This window comes from Lissotriton helveticus, chromosome 1_2 (assembly GCF_964261635.1).
Source record: "Lissotriton helveticus chromosome 1_2, aLisHel1.1, whole genome shotgun sequence".
NCBI classification, from domain to species: Eukaryota; Metazoa; Chordata; class Amphibia; order Caudata; family Salamandridae; genus Lissotriton; species Lissotriton helveticus.
In genome coordinates this window covers 332,119,634-332,139,609 of record NC_136058.1, presented here as the reverse complement: position 1 = coordinate 332,139,609, position 19,976 = coordinate 332,119,634, and the positions used below count along the sequence as shown (strand labels likewise).

At 49.2% G+C, this 19,976-nt stretch overlaps 1 protein-coding gene across 1 annotated transcript in view; it reads left to right on the top strand.

Moving 5' to 3' along the window:
• Positions 1-1,312: 1,312 nt before the first annotated feature.
• Positions 1,313-19,976, top strand: part of LOC144803299 (uncharacterized) — a 33,264-nt gene continuing 14,600 nt past the window's right edge. Inside the window, exon 1 of the mRNA XM_078671857.1 lies at positions 1,313-1,468. The gene's annotated coding sequence lies outside the window, so the exon portion shown is untranslated. The remainder of the gene's footprint in view (positions 1,469-19,976) is intronic.

The following is a 19,976-nucleotide window of genomic DNA, read 5'->3' as shown; positions in this document are numbered from 1 at the left end:
GACTGATTCCTGTTTTTTACCCTCCAGGTTCTCTTGTTACAGACCTTCCCGTCCGCTTCGCTCTGCTAATGCCAACCTACTTATTGTGCCCCAGTGAATAGGCACCAACTTGGTGGTCGCCCTTCCTCTGACTGTGCAGGCTGCACTGTTGTGGAATTCCCTGCCTATTCAATTTCAGCGCATTGGCGCTCTCCTGCCTTTTAGGAACTCACTTAAACCCAGCTTTGCCCTCCGTTCTGTTCAGTCTTTGGAGTCTCTCACACTGAGATAGATTTTTTTTTTGCTTTCTTGCGTTATAACACCCTTGGATAATACTTGCGCTTCATGAGTGGAAATAATAATAATAGTAATAATAATGTAAACAAAGACAGAATACCATGTTTACATGAAAATAGATGATTTCATATAAAGTTCTACTTAAGGATCATGCCCGGGCCTATGTAAAATGTTAAACCGTGAACAGTTGGCCCCTTTAATTTTCTCTGAAATGGTGGCAACCCTGGTAGAAATTGTCAAATTCATTGAGACCAAAACGTTGTAGTGTTGCTTGAGGACCCACAGCTGTAGTACGTATAAAGAATATCCCACAGACACAGGAATATTAGAAAAAAAGCAGTCCAGTTTAATTGCACCCATTACCTGCATGTTCATATATTCAATGAAATACAAAAACTTCACCTCCAATTGTCACCTGTCTGTAAACACTAAATACACTGCAGCCCTCTGCAGCAGTGTTGGGGGGTTCCTCGTGTGAAGAATACGGTACCTGCCATCATTTATGACAGGATACTGGGAGATTTAAAAAAGAATTGAGGGGACAGATTTTCTTCATTGACTTCTTTTGAAGCAGAAGCAATTTCAGGCGAGAAACAGCTCAAATAAAGCCATTTTTGGCTTTAACAATCTGGAGTCTCCCGCCCGCATCCGTTTGGCATGTATGGTGAAGTGAAGCGAAGGTGTTAATATTTTTCTGCAGCAGCAACGAAGGAAAGCACATCCCCCGTAATATGTTGCATAAAGCCACTTTTGAGGGAAATTGTATAGAGTCTGAAAACGGATAGTTCTTTTTAACCCGAAACCAAGTGTGAGACAAACTGAGTGAAGAAAATTCATGTCTGTGACATTATTTCCTTGTCCTTGACACAACATCCTTGAAGCGGTGGTTCTGTCAGCTGCCACCTGAGGGCGCTCCACGCCTGCTGTTGAAATCCACTAATCACATTGTAGTGCAAGGGAGAAGGATTTCCTCTTCCGTGTCAGCGTCGGCTGATACAGCACCAACAGGGGCAGCTGACATCACTTCCGTCCTCTCCCCGTGTTTCCAGCCTGGTGGAGAGAAGGAAGGATCCCAGGTCTGTCTGTGCCGTTATCTTCATCTTCACAGACTCCCCCCGCCTCCAGACCCAAAATCTGCCCAGCCCTAGGAGGAGGAGAGAGCCTGGAAATGTTTGCACAGGTTTTTGCTCAGGTAGGAGATTGTCAATCAATCAATCAATCAATCAGAGCATTTGTATAGCGCACTACTCACCCGGAGGGTCTCAAGGCGCTTCTGCTGTGTATGTAGAAATAGACTGAATAATCCTGGAGGAAATATCTGCCAGGGGCCGGTCTGAGCTGGGCTCTTCTGTTTTACAACGTCTCTCTGGGAGGCTTTCCTTCTAGCCCTTGGGGTTTTTGTGATCATCATTTATGTTAAAGAGGGGAGCTGATCACTGCACTTTATTTTACTGCACTGTGACGTGTCTGTGCATGTCCCATCTTACTGCACTATGAGAAATCTGTCCACACTGCACTGCACCTTATTGCACTGTGAGGAATCTGTGCACACTGCATTGCATCTTACTGCACTATATGGAATCTGTGCACTGTGTCTTACTGCACTATGAAGAATCTGTGCTATACCACTGCATCTTACTGCATTATGAGAAATCACTGCATTCTGCACTGCATCTTGCTGCACTGTGAGAAATCTGGGCACACTGCACTGTAAGAAATCCATGACACACTGCACTGCATTTTTGAGCTCTATGAGGGACCTGTGCACTGCATCTTACTGCAGTATGAGGAATCTGTTTATGATGCACCGAGGAATCTGACCACTCTACATCTTACTGCACCATGAGAAATCTGTGTACTCTACACTGCTGTTTACTACACTAGGAGAATTGTGTGCTCACTGCACTGCTTTTTACTGAACTAGGAGAAATCTGTGCACATTGCACTGCTGTTTACTGTACTATGTGAGCACACTGCACTGCTATTTGCAGCACTATGGTAAATCTGTGCACACTGCTGCTTTTTACCGTAGTATGAGGAATCTATGCATGTTGCACTACTTTTTACGGCCGTCTGGGGGAATCTGTGCACACTGCACTACTTTTACTGTGCTATCTGTGCACACTAAATTGCTTTTTACTATACAGTGAGAAATCTGTCAACACTGCACTGCATCTTACTGCACTATGAGAAACATGTGCCACTGCACTGCATCTTGCTGCACCATGAGGAATCTGTACTCATTACACTGCTTTTTACTGCACTATGGGGAATCTGTGCATTCACATTGATAGAATCTCATTGGCCATGTGAATCTGTGCATGTGCCACTGCTTTTTACTGCGCCACCTGTGCATACTGCACTGCTTTTTACTATATTGTAAGAAATCTCCGCTCACTGCCCTGCATATTACTGCACTGCATGAAATGTGTGCACTGCAATGCATCTTATTGCTCTATGATGAATCTGTGCAGATTTCTGTGCGTTTTACTGCATTGTGTGTACACTGCACTGTTATTTATCCTTTACTACACTTTTTGGGGGCACTGTCTGATGGAAGAAAGTGTCTGTTAAAATGGTACTTCTTATTCCTACACTTTAAAGTGTACACTGATAAATCTGTGCATACCTCATTGCTTTCTACCACACCCTGTGAAGTGTTTTCCTGAGAAAGTTTATACACTGCATGACTTTGACCTATTCTGTGTTAGACGTTGACAGACTGCAATGCTTTTTTACTAAACTATGACGGGTATTTAAGAAAGCGGAAATCTGTGCACACTGCTCTGCTTTCTACTACACTGCAAGGGGTGTCTAGAGCACATAGGAAGTATGCCCACTGCATTACCTTTTACACCACTGCAAGGGGGGTTTAAAAAGAAAAAGTCTCTGCACAATGCGCTATTTTTTACTATACTTTGATGGGTGTTTACAGTAGACATAATGACGCTGTAACTGACTTGTGTTATTGTATTCTATGCTATGCGTTTGTTGTAGTAGCTGCAGGTTATTTAACAAACACCTTTTTCTTTATCCCAAGCAAGTGTGTCTTACTACAAAGATTCTGCACAGTTTCTGCCGCAATAATCTATTACCTATTTGTGTAGCAACAGGCAGCGTGACCTGTCTACCAGGATGTCTTAATTAAGGCCAGGAATAATACATAGCTAATTAGGAATGATTGAAAACACCCTGATGGGTAAATCTTTGAATAAAGAAGCTGTTGTGATGAACAGACAGCGAATTACCAATGTCTTTTATGGCCACTCCCACAGGAATCTAGAGCAAGAATTAACCGATGTATACTTATTCTTATTGGCTGCTAACAGCAGGCCAGCATATTTGAGGAAATGACACTGAAGCCTTTCTCAGTATTTTCTTTGGCATTCGTAAGTACACATGGCCACCAGTATTGTTGCTCTGGCATTTACACTGTAATACTGACGCCAGCATGTGTAGAAGCTAATCCTCAATGAGCTGCTCTCATCAAATCAAATTGTCCTTTTCATCTCCCATAGCTGATACTGATACCATTGGCACATTATCTTTGGTGAAGGTCTAGGCCCACCTAGAAGGGAAACCATCAAGGGGGTTTCCCCTTTCAATGTTGCCTCTATTGCCATCATGTTGTCTTCATCAGTTCGTGACTGCGATGGATCAGGAACCTTAAATGTTCACACCACTATCTTCATAGTCCGCTGCACTGTTCCCTTTAGGCCATGGTAGGCTGTACATGGATCTCCTAATGCTGGTCCCAGAGGGCAGTTATTTTTCCACAAATCTCGTTTGCCTTTATCGATTTACCATGTGAGTCTCTGAATCTGTAAGCTGAGAAGCCAATGCAGCAAATCCACATTGTAACCTTGTACGCAGAATGCTGAATCAGAAACTATTATTGTGGGAATTGACAGATCAGCTTAATGAAGGGCAAAGAAGAGGCAAATAACCTCAGGTATTTCTGAAGTAGACCCCTCAAAATATAGTGTTAGTATGTTATGTTATGTTAAAAAACTTGTAGAGTGCACGAATACCCGTGGGTGTCTTGGCGCTATATAGGGTATTGCAGTGAGGCGGTAATCAGAAAGAGAAAACAGAGCGGCTATATATTAAAAAGCCACGTTTTGAACAGTTTCCTAAAATTGTGGGTGCTGCTTTGATATGGATAGGCAGTGTGTTCCAAAGTGTGGAAGTTTCACAGGCGAAACAGCTGCCCCCCACATTTAATTCTCTTGAACGTATTTTTGATCGAAGATCTCTATTAGGAATGTACCAGGAGAGGGAGCGTCTAACGTAGGTGGGTCCTGAGTTCTGTAAGGCCTTATACACAAGAAAAAGTACCTTGAATTTAATGCGAGAATCTACGTACAGGCAATGGAGGTTTTTTTAAGGATGCTGAGATAGGATGAAATTTGGGCAGGTCAAGGACAAATCTTGCCGCAGCATTTTGGATGCCCTGTAATTTTCTTTTGTACTGCTTATAGAGCTTGACATACAGTCCATTACAATAGTCAAGTTTGGAAAGAACTAATAGAGAGATTACTGTTTTTCTGGAGGTCAATGGAATGAAAGGGAGAATCTTCTTAATGATTCGCAACAAGTTGAAACTGGACGAAACCACGGAGAAAATATGCTTGTTAAAATCCAGTATGCCATCAATGATTACGCCCAAGTTCTTTGCTTTTTAGACCGGGGTGGGAAGAGTTCCCAACTCTTTAGGCCATTAGGAGGAGTTCCAAAAAAGGGGTTTATGCCAAAAAGAACAACCTCTGTTTATTCTGAATTAAGTTCAAGGCAATGTTTACCAATCCAATTGCTGACTGCTCTCATACAATCGTGAAATTGAGAGATGGTAGTGTCCAGGTTGTTTGACACTGACACGACAATCTGTATGTCGTCGGCATATGAAGTGGGGTTGAACCCAAAAGATCTGATCAGGGCCGTGAAGTTCAACCACATAGATATTAAAAAGTAGGTGAGATCCCTGAGGGACCCCACAAAGGAGTGAAAAACATTTAGATGACACATTCTTCATCATGAGTGCTTTGCCAGTAATGCCTATTTTTTTCAGACAATCGATGAGGGTAGCATGATCGACAGTGTCGAACGCCACCGACAAGTCGAGGAGGACAAGAGTTGCAGAGCCTCCTCTTTCTAGAATGGTTCTGAGTTCTCGTTCCTGGTTTTTATTAATGCTGTTTCTGTACTGTGTTCGGCTCTAAAACCGAATTGGGCAGGGCCCAGTAACTGATTGTCTTGCACAAACTGAGTCAGTTGTAGATTGATGAGACGTTCCACTATCTTTGCTGGGAAAGGCACTCTAGAGATTGGACGTAGTTAGTTGGATTTTCGGGGTCCATGTTCGATTTCTTGAGGAGTGGTAAGATGGACGCATTTTTCCATAGTTTCACAGCGTTTTGAAATCTCCACCCTCAGATACTCCGTGCACTACAGCTCAAGCCACAAAATATTTTAGCTTGATATTTTTTGCTACCTATATTCAGTTCAGTATTGTGAGCATTTGTGTATGCATGTGTGCATTCAAATTTTTATATTCTAAAATAATTCTAGATATCAGGGTTTAACACTGGACAAAGGGAACTAACTGTTCATGATTGAGTGACATGGCACTATCACAACCTGATACTGTAATTGTTAGAAATTGGGTTTCTGGTTGGCAGAGTAGACACCCTGTCCAAGCAGGAACCATAATCCTAGTCAGGTTAAGTCAGATACACAGCAAACATTTACCTTTGCTCACCCTCTGGTAGCTTGGCTCAGAGCAGTCAGACTTAACTTAAGAGGCAATGTGTAAAGTATTTTTGCAACACATCAAACAGTAACACAGTGAAAGCACCACAAAATTACTCGACACCAGTTCAGAAAAATACTTTACTATTTTATAAATAAAACAAGACCAAAATGACAGAAGTTGAAATATGAGTTTTCACAGATAAAATTTAAAAATGGCACTTAGAAGCAAATATCGTAGGCTGGCGACAGTACCCACACAGGGCCCGCTGAGTGAAAGTAACTTAATTCTTTTTGCAGAATGAAATGCGGAATGCAGTTCAGCAACGCATCGATTATCCCCACGCTTTTGAGAGGTTGCGCTGGATTTCTCCACTCAGTAGTGGCGATGCGCCGGTTTAGTTGGCGAAGCGCCAATTCCAGAGTGCCGCGGTTCCAACTGCGATGCACCAGGTTTATGCAATTACTCTATCTCCATGCAGTCCATTGGTTCTGAAGCAGTGATTACGGAGGGGATGCAACTGTTCCGAGTGCAATGCGCAGGTCCCAGTCCCTGAAGCAGCAGTGATGGGTTGATCCCGATCTCACAGTAAACGATGAGTCGGTTCCAATCGGTGCAGGTTCTTAGCAGATGCATCACTTTAAACTCGCTTCCAAGGGCCCTGGACTTGTTTAGCACCACTTGGCAGACCAAGACTTGCAGCAAGCAAGGTCCAGGTGCTGAGATGGAGAAAAGAGGTGAAGTCTTTGATATCCCTGAGGCTTCAGAAACAGGAGGCAAGGCAACAAGCCCTTGAAGAGAACTTAGGTTCTGGGATGTAGAGATGCAAGTCGAGTCCTTCTCACTCCCAGGCAAGAAGCAGTAGGCCAACACAGCATCGCATTCATGCAAAGTGGCAATCCCTCCTACAGCACAGCAGCTCTTCTTTCTGGTAGAATGTCCTCAGTTCCAGGAGTGTTCTGGGTTGGGGGTGTCAGAGCCCCAGTACTTATACCCAATTGGGCCTTTGAAGTATGGAGACATCAAAGAAATGCTTTGAAGGGTGCTCAAGAACCTGCCTTTCATGCCCTGGCTGCATACTCACTAAAGGAGGGTATTCAATCCTTTCTGTGGGCCCGGGACACAACCCTTTTAGGTCTAAAGTGCCACCTCTGGAGGAGCTTCGCGCGCAACCGGGATGGTCGCGTTAGCACAGGGCTCCCGGACCTTCGCCACCTCCGGCACTTATCCTGAATATAATCCTGGTTCTGACGACGGATCATTGAAGATGCAGCCCGGCTGATCTGCCAGCTGCTTTCAAAAATTGATTTGGTCTAAGGGAACCGATTTTATGACAATCTGAGCTTTCCTGGCCTGCTCTGCGGATATGCCCCGGGCTCGAGTTGATATCTGCCTGGGCGGTAATTGAACAACAGCAGTTGCCCCTGATCCGATTCTCGACCCTGGAAGTGGCTTTCGGTTTCGTTTTTGGTCCGGATCCTTCTACGCCGCGGATTTGACCCCGCTGCCTGGGGACTGCTTTACTTCGTTGTCCTACTCCAGGGCCGGGACCGTACATCATCGCTTGGTGTGTGACGTGAGACACATCGTTCTTTGGATAAGCATCTGTGTGTGATTTTGACGTAGCCATTTTCACCAGATCTTTGGGTCCCCTCGGGGACATAGCTTCCAAGATGGCCGGCAAGCCCGAGGTTGAAAAGCGAAAGACCAAGACTGTTCACCGTGGGGGCTCCATACAATCTAGTGTCATGGATCGATACACCCATCCTAAGGGATCCCCTGGTGGAACGGGCAAGCATCCGGTGGACAAGGTAGATAATTCTATGGTGGAAGACGACCTGACTCTGCACGATGTTATGGGCGCCATTGCGAGTATGAAGACCTCAATCGGTGTGCAGTATGAAACCCTGGCTCAAAAACTGGACACAGTGGCGATTGATGTCAACTTGATAAGGGTGGATTTGGCTAAAACAAATGAAAAAGTTAAATTCCTGGACTTGAAGACTTCTAGCCTCACGACGGATGTCTCCGACCTACAGACGGAGGTCCATAATTTACGGTCCTCTAATGATTCCTTCTCCCGCCGCCTGGAGGATTTTGAAAAGCCGTGCTAGGCGGAACAACGTCCGTATTGTGGGTGTCCCTTAGAATTCCGACAACTTAAATGTTGACCTCATCGTGGAGGACCTCATCGTCAACCATCTGGCACCCAAAGGCCTGAGTAAATTCTTTGTGGTGGAGCGGGCGCACAGAGTGCTGGGTGGTAAACCTAAGCTGGGTGCTACCCCGCGGCCCATAATTGCCAGGATATTCAATTTCCGTAATCGGGATGCTATCCTGCAAGCATCGCGATTGGGTGGCCCCACGAAATTTGAGAAGACGACGGTGAGTTTCTACCCAGACTTCACTCAGTTGGTGCAAAAACAGAGGATGGGGTTTCAGGGAGTGAAGAGACGATTGAGAGACAGGGACATGAAGTACGCAATGCTATTTCCAGCCCGGCTACGTGTGGTACATGGAGATCGGACGTTCTTCTTTGATCACCCTGAGGCTGCAAGTGACTGGATCGATACGCTGCCCAGGGGGCAGGAACATCCTGAACACTCTGGTGGAGCCGGGGGTGGCCCGATGGAGCAGGAATAGTAATGGGACTTGGTTCGCTGGACTTTGTATAGACCTTTCAGCCGTGGTTTGCGGATCCTTTAATTTGATTTAATTGAGCTGTTTTCCAAGGGTGGCGGAGGACATGGGTCTCTTCCTCCTCGGGGGTTCTTTTCGTAGATTAGTTATTTGCTAGGGCGACAGGCACACTGCAAGTTGGGGGGGCCTTTGAGTCTAACGCAGGGGTGCAGGGTGGGGGGTATTGTTTCTGGGGGAGGGGGGAAGTTGTTTTTTGTTTGGTTCATTTCAAGGCACTATATTGATGGACTTTTGGACTTGGCTGTTGCTACTAATGTGGGGTGGATGCTGCGACCATGTTCGGGATGGAGGTTAGGGGGCTAAAATTGCTATGCTGGAATGTTAACGGGTTGGGGGACAGGATAAAACGTGGTGTGGTGTTCCAACTCTTGAGACGTCTCTCCCCTGATATTGTGCTGTTGCAAGAGACACACTTGATAGGCAATACATGTCATGCTATGAATCGAAGGGGCTACCGTCTTCTTGCGCACTCCGGCTTCACCACTGGCTCTAGGGGGGGCGGGTATCCTGGTCAGGGCCTCCCTCCCCCTCGAGATCGACGCCGTCATTCTTGACGACAGGGGGCGCTACGCCGCCATTGCTGGACGGTGGGAGGGGAAAGTCATCTCTCTGCTCTCCGTTTACGTCCCACCTGGCCTTCAGGCTACGACCTTTGCTGATCTGGGGAAGGTGATACTGGGGCTCCCGGAGGGCATTCTTGTGGTGGGCGGCGATTTCAACTCAGTGGTTTCCGGGTATAGCGATTGCTACCCACCTAGGGATCTTGGGAGGTCCCAGTCTTGGCTGGGTGGCTTTCTTTACACTCTGGGATTGATAGACTGCTGGAGGCTGCTCCACCCTGGACAATTGCAATACACCTTCCACTCTGGTGCACACAGTAGCCTCTCGAGACTAGATTATATCCTGATGCCTGCAATTGGTTAAAGAAATCAGACACTTGGCTAGGGGTATCTCATATCACTCCCCCTTATGGCTTGTAATGGAAGCTGGGCCGGGAACTGGGGGCCGGGTAGCCCCGATAAACCCTTGGTATCTCCGTGACCCTAAGATCCGAAAGGCACTGATCAAATCACTCGACCATTATTTTGTGGATAATGTGGGGTCTGTGTCATCGTCTGTCTCGCTATGGGAGGCCTATAAGACCGTCATCCGTGGTCACGCCTTATCGTTAATTAATAACGCTAAGAAGCGCAAGTGCGAGGCAGTGGTCCGACTTGAAACTGAGATATCAGACATAGAAAGAGACCTGGAATCTGATGTTACTCAGGACAAGTTGCACCTTCTCAACCTCAAACAAACTGACTATAGAGCACTGGTCACTGATGCCGCTAAGGTGATGAGTAGGGAGCAACAAGGCCGTTTGTATGACGTGGGTGATAAGGCCGGAAAGTTGATTGCTTGGTTGGACAGGAGGGAGAGGGCTAGTCGTGTGGTTCCTTTGATTGAGAAGGCGGATGGTGTGAGAGTGACTGACCCAGTTGAGATTGTGGAGTGTTTTTCTGAGTATTTTCAAACCGTTTACTCCCCAGTATCGGATAGACCGGAACAGGACTCGCATCAGCGTCTTAGGGATATTGCTTTGCCCCGCTTGTCGGATCTGGATAGGGAGCTGATGGACGCGGCACTCTCCGTTGAGGAGGTCGCGGCCGCGGTTCGCTCTGTGAGATCCGGGAAGGCCACGGGTCCGAATGGTCTTCCCATCGAACTTTATAAGCTACGTCCAGATAAAATAGCACCGCATCTTCGCTCTATGTTTTTAGAATCGCTAGAAGCTGGTACCCTCCCTTACGATCAACGACTTGCATCTATCGTTGTGATCCACAAGGAGGGGAAGCCACGGGATCGCTGCGCGTCGTACAGGCCCATCTCGCTCTTGAACGCCGAGCCAAAGATCCTTGCAAAAGTGCTTGCGAATCGCTTGATAACCGTTGTCTGCGACCTGATCCATCCGGATCAGTCCGGGTTCATTCCGCACCGTAATACGGCACTTAACCTTCGGCGTCTGCATGGCGCCCTTGCGAGAGCATCCTCGCTGCGTGAATCGGCCATTTTGGCCTCTTTGGACGCCACAATGGCGTTTGATATGCTGGAATGGCCATATCTTTGGGCCGCCCTCGCCAAGTTTGGTTTTGGCCCTGTTTTCATCAGTTGGGTGAAGTTACTATATCATGACCCCTTGGCTCAGGTGGTCGTTAATGGTCGTGTCTCTGGCTCGTTTTCTCTCGGGAGGGGTACTTGCCAGGGGTGCCCGTTGTCCCCGCTTCTTTTTGCCCTTGCTTTGTAACCCTTGGCGGCTTGGCTGAGGTGGGAACCGACGATGAAGGGTATACATTGGACCCCCGACTTCGAGGACAGAGTGTGGCTCTATGCTGATGACATCCTGCTATACCTCACGTCTCCTCGGAAGTCGTTAATAGTGCTATTCGATGTATTGACTTCCTTCGGTAAAAACTCTGGCCTTGTGATCAATTGGTCCAAGTCCTGCATGTACGTTCTCTTGGGAGATTCTCCTCTCTTGCCGTGTGGGTGCCCAATACAGGTGGTACACGCGGGTTTCAAATACTTGGGGGTGTTTATCACCCTGGATCCTGTTGTTCGCTTCGAACGTAACTTTCTACCCCCGCTTCGGTGCCTGCGGTCCGATGTTGAGGCATGGCGTAGACTTCCGTTGTCCCCCCTCGGACGGGCGGCTTTATTCAAGATGATGTCACTGCCCCGATTTCTCTATGCCCTCCAGAATACTTTTGATATTATCCCGGCCAGTTACTTTCGAGAGGTCGAAGGCTTGCAGAGACAACTGATGTGGGGAGGACGGTCCCGCATAGCCCTTGCCAAGTTAACACTTCCTTGGTATGACGGTGGAATCGCTCTCCCGGATATTAAGTGCTACTATTGGGCCTCCCAACTGGGGATGATTAACCATGGCATGTACGGCCCTGCGTTGAATCCTGCGTTCGAAATGGACAGATGGTTGCTGCCTGGTGGAGACTACAACAGGGCGCTTTATACGAAATCCGCTGGGACGACGCTTACTGGCCCTACCAAAATAGCTGTACAGGTATGGCATCGTGCCAACGATGCAATGGGATGGAAGGATAGACTCACACGCGCAACCCCTCTTTACGCTTCCGAGAAGCTAGGCTCCCTGTGGAAGACGAAAGGTTTTGATAGATGGGACGTTATTGGTATAAGCAGGGTGAACGATGTATGGACCAGGGATCGGGTTAAAACCTTTGAGGTATTGAGACTGGAGTATGACTTGAGTGACAAGGAGTTTTTTTAGATATGCTCAGATCCGACACGCGTTGACGGCGGTCTTTCCTCCAGGCACTACTGTACCGGAGGCTTCGCCGCTTGAGGATCGGGTGCTTGACGGACATGTTCCCGACAGTACGATTTCGCTTATTTACAAGAAGTTGATAAACAATAGGGCCGACCTTTTACAGCGCCTCAGGGAACCTTGGACCGGTGATGGCTTGGAGTTAGATGACGAGGACTGGCAGTCGGCCATATCCTCGCCGAAAGAGGTTGCAATTCCGGCTCGCCTCCGGTTTGTACAGCTTAAGATTCTTCATAGGATCTATGTTACCGGCCCACGATTGGTCAGTATGGGTTATGCTTCGGATGGGCTGTGCAGGCGTCGTTGCGGCCTCTTGGGCACTTTTTTCCATATACTCTGGGAATGCCCAGAGATTGTTCGTTTCTGGAATCCAGTGCATGCAGTGATGGAAGAGGTCACGGGTGTTGCGTTCTTGCCTGAAGCTAGACGATGTTTGTTGAATGTTTGGGAACCCAATGACTATGATTTGGCCTAGACCCAGTGGGTGACCCTTGGTAATATGATCGCAAAGTGGGATATCGCCCAGTTGTGGGGCTCTCAGAGGCCGCCCACAGTCTTGGCCTGGAAGGAAAATATGGACTGGTGCATGTTCAGAGAGAATACGGTGTATGTTGCATGTGGCAGGCCCCGCAAGTGGGGCAAGATTTGGGGTCGATGGAACTCCTACCGGGGAGACATATGTACACCTCCCTTCTCACACTTAGTGGCTGATCCTGCTTTCCCTTGACCCGACATTCCTCCTATTGTGTTGCTTGGATTGCCTCCGGACTTGCTATATACCTCTTTCCTCCCATCCTGTAATGTCAATGTTTGTATTATGATCTTATGCCTTCCCCCCCGCAGGACGCTTCGCCATTCGATTGATTGTATTGCCTTGTTATTTTTTTTTGTTTATGTTGTAAAAAGTTTCAATAAAAATAAATATTAAAAAAAAATAAAGTGCCACCACCTCCCACCCAGCCTGCTCAAGATGACCCATCAACATGCAGGTGGCTACTCTGTCAGACCAACCCTTCCTTTGTGTGTGTATGTCTAGAGGTAATACAGGTAGCGAGCTGTCACCCACCCCTGACGTGTATTCCATAGACAAGCAGAAGGCCTCAAGTGGATTAAGTAAGAAAAATTTCAACTTTCTAAATGTACCGTGGCAACAAATGATGGACGGAATGCTGAATTAATCAAATTTCACCCCCAGTCAAGAGATCTGGGTTAAATCCATCGTTCTTTTGCTCACTATGCCACCCCAATTTGAACTCAGCCATATGCAAATCAGTCATGAACCTGTTCCCCATGGCAATAGTCCATCCCGAACTGCCAAGCCACCTACTTGGCCTGTTACATTTTGGGGAGTAGCCCACGAGAGTGGACACTGTGTACCTACCCTCCTCAGAGGCAAGGTCTATGTGGTAATCAAACTCTCATGTCATCAGTAGGTTAAAAGTAAGATTTAGTCACAACTCACCCAACTGCATCTGGAACATAACTGGACAGAAGACTTCTGGCAATCCATCATCAACACTCCAGGAACTACGGAAAATAATTGTTAGTTAAAGTCACAACTCCACAGTCTAGGCCTATTTTTAAAAGCCCAGTTGTACTTACAGCCCTTGGATGATCGTAAATACCCACAATCTTGGACATTAATAGGGGAGGGGCATAAATGTAATCAGCGATTTCCCAAGCACACTATTAGACACATTGGTAGGCCAGGGTTAAACAGTCTCCTGGTTGTAGTTTCCTAGTGCAGTAAACCACACACTTGCTGATAGAGAATGTGATGGAGAGGCCGAGGGACCACAGTCTCTGGATAATGACCTGTATAGTCGCCCTGCAGAGACTTAACATTTGGTGTTTATGTCCAGCATATTTAGGTAAAGTGGTAAAGCCAGGATTAGATGTAACGTCCAGTGGTAGTGTCTGCACACACCAGTGAATTGCCCACCTTGTTAGGGGTTTTGTCAAGGTTTTTTCACAGCTTTTGATAGCTATTTTCAGCCTACTTCTAAGCGCCACCCCACCAATAGTTACGTGTAATAGAATAAGTCAGAAGTAGATAGCGATCTTTTCTTTTAGTTGCTGAGCAGTAGGTGCTTGTTGTAGGGGACTACTGTCCCAAGAACCAGTCCATGACACTACTAATTAAAGTAGACTAGTACACATTACTGGACACCAAACCCCAGTGGCCAGAATACCTACCAGCTCTTCCTTGTATATTTGGGCTGTGTTTTATGGCTGGAGGCCACCTCCGCCTTCTCCTTTCCCATCCCCACCCCCACCCCCTAGGATGTTTGGTCTGGGTGCGAAGGTAGTTTCGTGTACTGGGTTGGTGAGGTGGAGAGCCCATTTCAGGTGTCCCCCTTGCCTGTTTGTTGGCCCTAAAGTCAATCAATCAATCAATCAATCAAGGCATTTATAGAGCGCACTACTCACCCAGAGGGTCTCAAGGCGCTGGGGGGGAGGAGGGGGGTTGTGCTCGAACAGCCAGGTCTTGAGCTTCTTCCTGAAGGAGAGGTGGTCTTGGGTCAGGCGGAGGTCGGTAGGGAGGGTGTTCCAGGTCTTGGCGGCCAGGTAGGAGAAGGACCTTCCTCCTGTTGTCGCTCTTCGGATGCGGGGACGGCGGCGAGGGCGTGGTTGGTCGATCGGAGGTGGCGTTTGGGCGCGTAGAAGTTGAGGCGGTTGTTGAGGTAGCTCGGGCCTTGGTCGTGTAGGGCTTTGTGTGCGTGGGTGAGGAGACGGAAGGTGATTCTCTTGTTGACGGGGAGCCAGTGCAGGTCTCTCAGATGTCCGGAGATGTGGCTGCGTCGGGGGATGTCGAGGATGAGTCTGGCTGAGGCGTTCTGGATCCGTTGGAGTCTCTTCTGGAGCTTGGCGGTGGTTCCGGCGTAGAGGGCGTTGCCGTAGTCTAGTCGGCTGGTGACGAGGGCCTGGGTGACCGTCTTCCTGGTCTCGGTGGGGATCCACCGGAAGATCTTCCGTAGCATGCGCAGGATGTTGAAACAGGACGCGGAGACGGCGTTGACTTGTCTGGTCATGGAGAGGGAGGAGTCCAGGATGAAGCCCAGGTTGCGTGCGTGGTCTGTCGGTTTGGGTGCGGTGCCCAGGGCGGGGGGCCACCAGGAGTCGTCCCAGGCGGAGGGCGAGGAGCCCAGGATGAGGACTTCCGTCTTGTCTGAGTTCAGTTTCAGGCGGCTGGTCGTCATCCACTCGGCTACGTCTTTCATCCCTTCATGGAGGTTGGTTCTGGCGGCGGCGGGGTCGTTGGTCAGGGAGAGGATCAGCTGGGTGTCGTCGGCGTAGGAGACGATGTTGAGGTTGTGCTGGCGTGCGATGGCCGCAAGGGGGCTCATGTAGACGTTGAAGAGCGAGGAGCCCTGAGGAACGCCGCAGATGACTTCCGTGGCTGCAGATCTGAACGGTGGTAGGCGGACTCTCTGTGTCCTTCCAGCGAGGAAGGAGATGATCCACTCCAGTGCCTTCTCCTGGATTCCGATGTTGCTGAGGCGCTGTACTAGAGTGCGGTGGCAGACAGTGTCGTGTAGTACTTCATAATGTTCATAATGTTAGTGATACTCTGCGTTCTCTCTTCTGACTGCATGCCCCCGCTGCTTTTTAGACTCACTCCTCGCATTGAGATTCTTTGTAACGTAGATGACCCTTGAAGGAAAAATTATAATCTCTTCTCTTCACTTGGTACGTAATATCCCATACCTGGCCCAATAAAATAAAACTGACTCTGCATGGTTTACTGTATTGTAATACTTCCTTGAAATGTTGCTCATTTTGCACAAGCTTCAGTCCATATGAAACCAGTGTTGGCTCCTACCCCTCAACCTTCCAGCCCCCACCCACCCACCACCACCACGCAGTTCCCCGGAACCTGACAGATATTACATGCTCACCTGTCAGGAGAACTAACAGACAGAATAGGACCTTTCCTGCTGGAGGACCACTGAACGCTTCCTGTTAGTCACTCCATGGGGTGCAATACCATCAGTGGTGCGGTTGCACAGAAGTAATGCACCCGGGTACAATCCCTGACTTCATCTGTCAGAATGCCAGGAGCCCCTGATTTCCAATCCCACATGACTGTCCTAGAGCGCTCTAATCTAACTCATCAGGCTCTCATCCCTTGCCCCTTTTCTGAGGGGAACCCCAACATGCAGCTCCCACATCAATGACATCACCCTCCAAACAAACTTCTCTCCATCAAAAAAGGTTTCTTTTCCATTAGTTTCAACAGGTTCATCTCTGCCTTCTCATCAGGGGCTACAAAGGATGAGAGGTGAGCAATCCACATTTGAACAACATCCCTGTATCCATTAGGACTGCCGCCCCAAAGCTGCTCCAATTTGTGAAAGAGTTGAAGATGCACCTCTTTAAAGAACCCTATATCACAAGTGCATTAACCGTCCACATATCAGCTACCTCTCCTATCACTCGTTCACTTTATGCTTGCCTTTGACCATGTACAGTGCTCTGTTGCCTTTTTATGGTGGGGTTTGTGCTTTAATAATGGCATATGCATTCATCCATATTGGCGTGACTGGTGTGCACTTGTTCATCTTCCCTTTCCGATTCAAATACCTGCTCCCGCCCTGTGCTGAGAAGCCGTGCTGCCTTCCATTCACTGATGCCGGCCATGGAATGTGTGACCACCCATCGTGCAAGGCATTGCTTCACTCCTAGCCCTTCGGTGTCAGTTGTCACTAATTGCACATAGTCTTCTAATCTGCTTCCTTTTCACTTGTTCACGGACCACCTAGTTCCCATCACAACGGAGTGCCTATCCGACGTCCCATCTTGAATGTCCATCATTTTACTTACTGACTCCAACATCGACCAGGAGGCATTTGATTGACATGTTTTAGGTGACGTGTCCCCTGCTGCCTCAAACTGTCTTTAGTGCCCTTTGGGTAGGGTTGCCTCTGTTCCACTCCTGGTTCACCTTAAGAACAGAGATTGGATTTCCATTGATTCCTTGTTGCTGCCATTTCCCAGCCCTCATTCGCACACTGCAGCAGCTTGAACTTAAATTGCTGTTGCTCAGAGAGCATGGTTTCTGTAACTCTAAGAGTGCTTGACTGATTTATGGAGATTGGGCAGAATTGTGTACAGGGCCTTTAACATGCTGTTTGCTGGGCGTGGCCAGGATGGCGGTGAGATAGGATGCATTGTTCAGAGCTCCTGCCCGCCGTCCACCCAATTTGGCACATACAGGTCCTCGCGGGGCTCAGAAATAGCTTGGGGTGCCTTTGGAGTGCCCTTCTGACGAGACTTTGCCCACAGCTGGCCAGAGATCCCAACGCTGGCGACGACCGCAGCTGCCTCGCAGGGACTGCGAGGGAGACGACCTGGCCTTCCCCTCGCCAACACCTGGAAGCGGCCTCAACAACGCCGTGGTCTGGAGTCTGGGCCATCGAGGCCAGCCGCTCTGAACCCAGCCGCTTTACAGGCAACCCGGAGGACATGCAGGTTGCCCAGCACTATGCCCAGCAGCCTCCGACTGCCGGCCTCAATATGCCTTGGAGGGCACTGGTGCCGGGGACTTAGGGCAGCCCCAACCCTTCTCTTCACGCTGCCCGCGGGGGCAGCCGGAGCTCATGGAGACAATCTAACTGCCCTTCACCTTAACTGGAACACTCCTCAGGAGCCAAGGCAAGTTGCTCTTGTGTCCCGAAATACTAGGTGTTTACACAGAGAGGGCACAGCAACACGCAAGGCCACGAGGATCCCGGCCTCGATTTTGGAGTCATCCGCCTGGGGCGCCGGGGCCCTGGGCGGTGGGTTCGGAAGGTCCTTGGGTCCCCCGGAGTAAGTAGGTGCCGCCTAGCACCTTGCCCTCAGACCTGGGGATTGAAGGCGGGCAGTGGCTTTGCCCTCCTTTCAAGCATATTACCGGCCCGCGCTACATCAATGCCTGGGCCCTACAGCACATGTGGAGGTAGGCCTTCCCTTTGAAATATGCTTACCCTCGCGGACGCCCGGTAAGAGAGCGCACACTGCAGCCGCGCTGGGAGGGAGGCCACGTGACCTGGGACAGGATTACCCCTACCTCTAGGCAGCCATCGTGCGCTCTGTGGTTCAGTGCCGCACACCTCGAATCTGGGAGAGAAGCTGGAGGGCTGGGGCCTGCCTGGAGAGGCCTGGCCTAGCAGTGGCTATCTAGGCCCTTACTCCCACATCATCACGGTGCTGCAACACATGGAAGCGACGACCCCACGCGGTGACACACCAGCACCTCCCTTGATCGGCTGTGATCTCTCCAACACACATACCACACTCAACAGCCCACCTGGGGGTGTCAGAGGAGTATGTCCTCTTCCAGGATGAAGAAGGTGAAGCCCCTGAAGGACATTTTTGGACGCTCACACTCTATCCCCAATATGGCGACCGCGGCCCCCGAGATGGCTAACCGATGAAGTCTGAAGCCCCAGTGATGAGCCTATTACGAAGGCATTCCTTGAGTCGCTGTTCCTAACTCTCAAAGAAGACCTGCAATCTGTGAAAAATGATCTCACAGCTGAGATCAAGGAGATACGCAGAGATGTGGATGACGTTGGGGATCGAGTGGCCGCCATAGAGGAGAAGAGCGATACCGCTGCGACCCCACGCGGTGCCTAGGTCTGGCAAAGCTACCCGGATCCCTCACCCCATGATCGGGCGTGCCCACCAACCTTCGCCTCACAACACCTTTACAGTGGTCAGCAACAGAACTCAACGCTTATACACAGCAGAGACACGCGCTGTTCGCCTAGCGCCCAAATAGATTTGACACACCAGCACCTCCCTTGATCGGCTGTGATCTCTCCAACACCCATATCCCACTCAACAGCCCGCCTGGGGGTGTCAGAGGAGTATGTCCTCTTCCAGGATGAAGAAGGTGAAGCCCCTGAAGGACATTTTTGAACGCTCACACTCTAGCCCCAACATGGCGACCGCGGCCCCCGAGATGGCGGCCCGATGCAGTCTGCAAGCCCCAGTGATGAGCCTATTACGAAGGCATTCCTGGAGTCGCTGTTCCTAACTCTCAGAGAAGACCTGCATTCTGTGAAAAATGATCTCACAGCTGAGATCAAGGAGATACGCAGAGATGTGGATGATGTTGGGGATCGAGTGGCCGCCATAGAGAAGAGCGACATCGCTGAGACCGAGTCCAATATGCTCCAACGGGAGGTACTTCGATTACAGGACCAGCATGTCGACATCCAAACTCACCTGGAGGATTTGGAAAACAGGTCTTGCAGACACAACATCCGGATCCGGGGTGTGAAGGCGACAGAGGACACTAAAGACCTATTTGAATTCGTTAAGGGCCTGTTCCACCATATCCTAGGTGCCTCCCATGAAGCTGAGATCATTCTAGACCGGGCACACAGGGTCGGACCACCCAGCGTGACTTATACCCCCCTTGCGGATATCCTCTTGTGCGTCCAAGACTTTAGAACCAAAGAGGCCATCCTCACCAAGGCGAGATCTCTTCACCCCATCTCTTTCCAGGGACACTCTCTGGTGCTTTTCCAAGATTTGGCCCTGATCATGCTTCAGCGCCGCCGGCTATTTCACCCTGTGACTGAACACCTTCGACAGCAAGGTATCCATTACTCCTGGGTCTCATCCCTTTTGACTTATTTTTCGTTATAATGGCAAACTCCACCAGCTTCGATCGCTTACAGACTCCTGCCGACTTCTGGTCCTAGCTGTACCAAGCGATGATGAGGACCAACGTAGCACCAGCTCGGGGCCTGAGATCTCCCTGTCGGGGTGGCAGGGACAGGGCTGACGGAGGTGTGTCTGGAAACCAAACAAGACAGAAATCACCAGGAGTCAACAGGCCTCCCTCGCCTCCACGTCGGATGCCTTGGCTGGAGTGGACTCTGGCAAAATGTGAATGGACAGGGGTACTTGATTTTT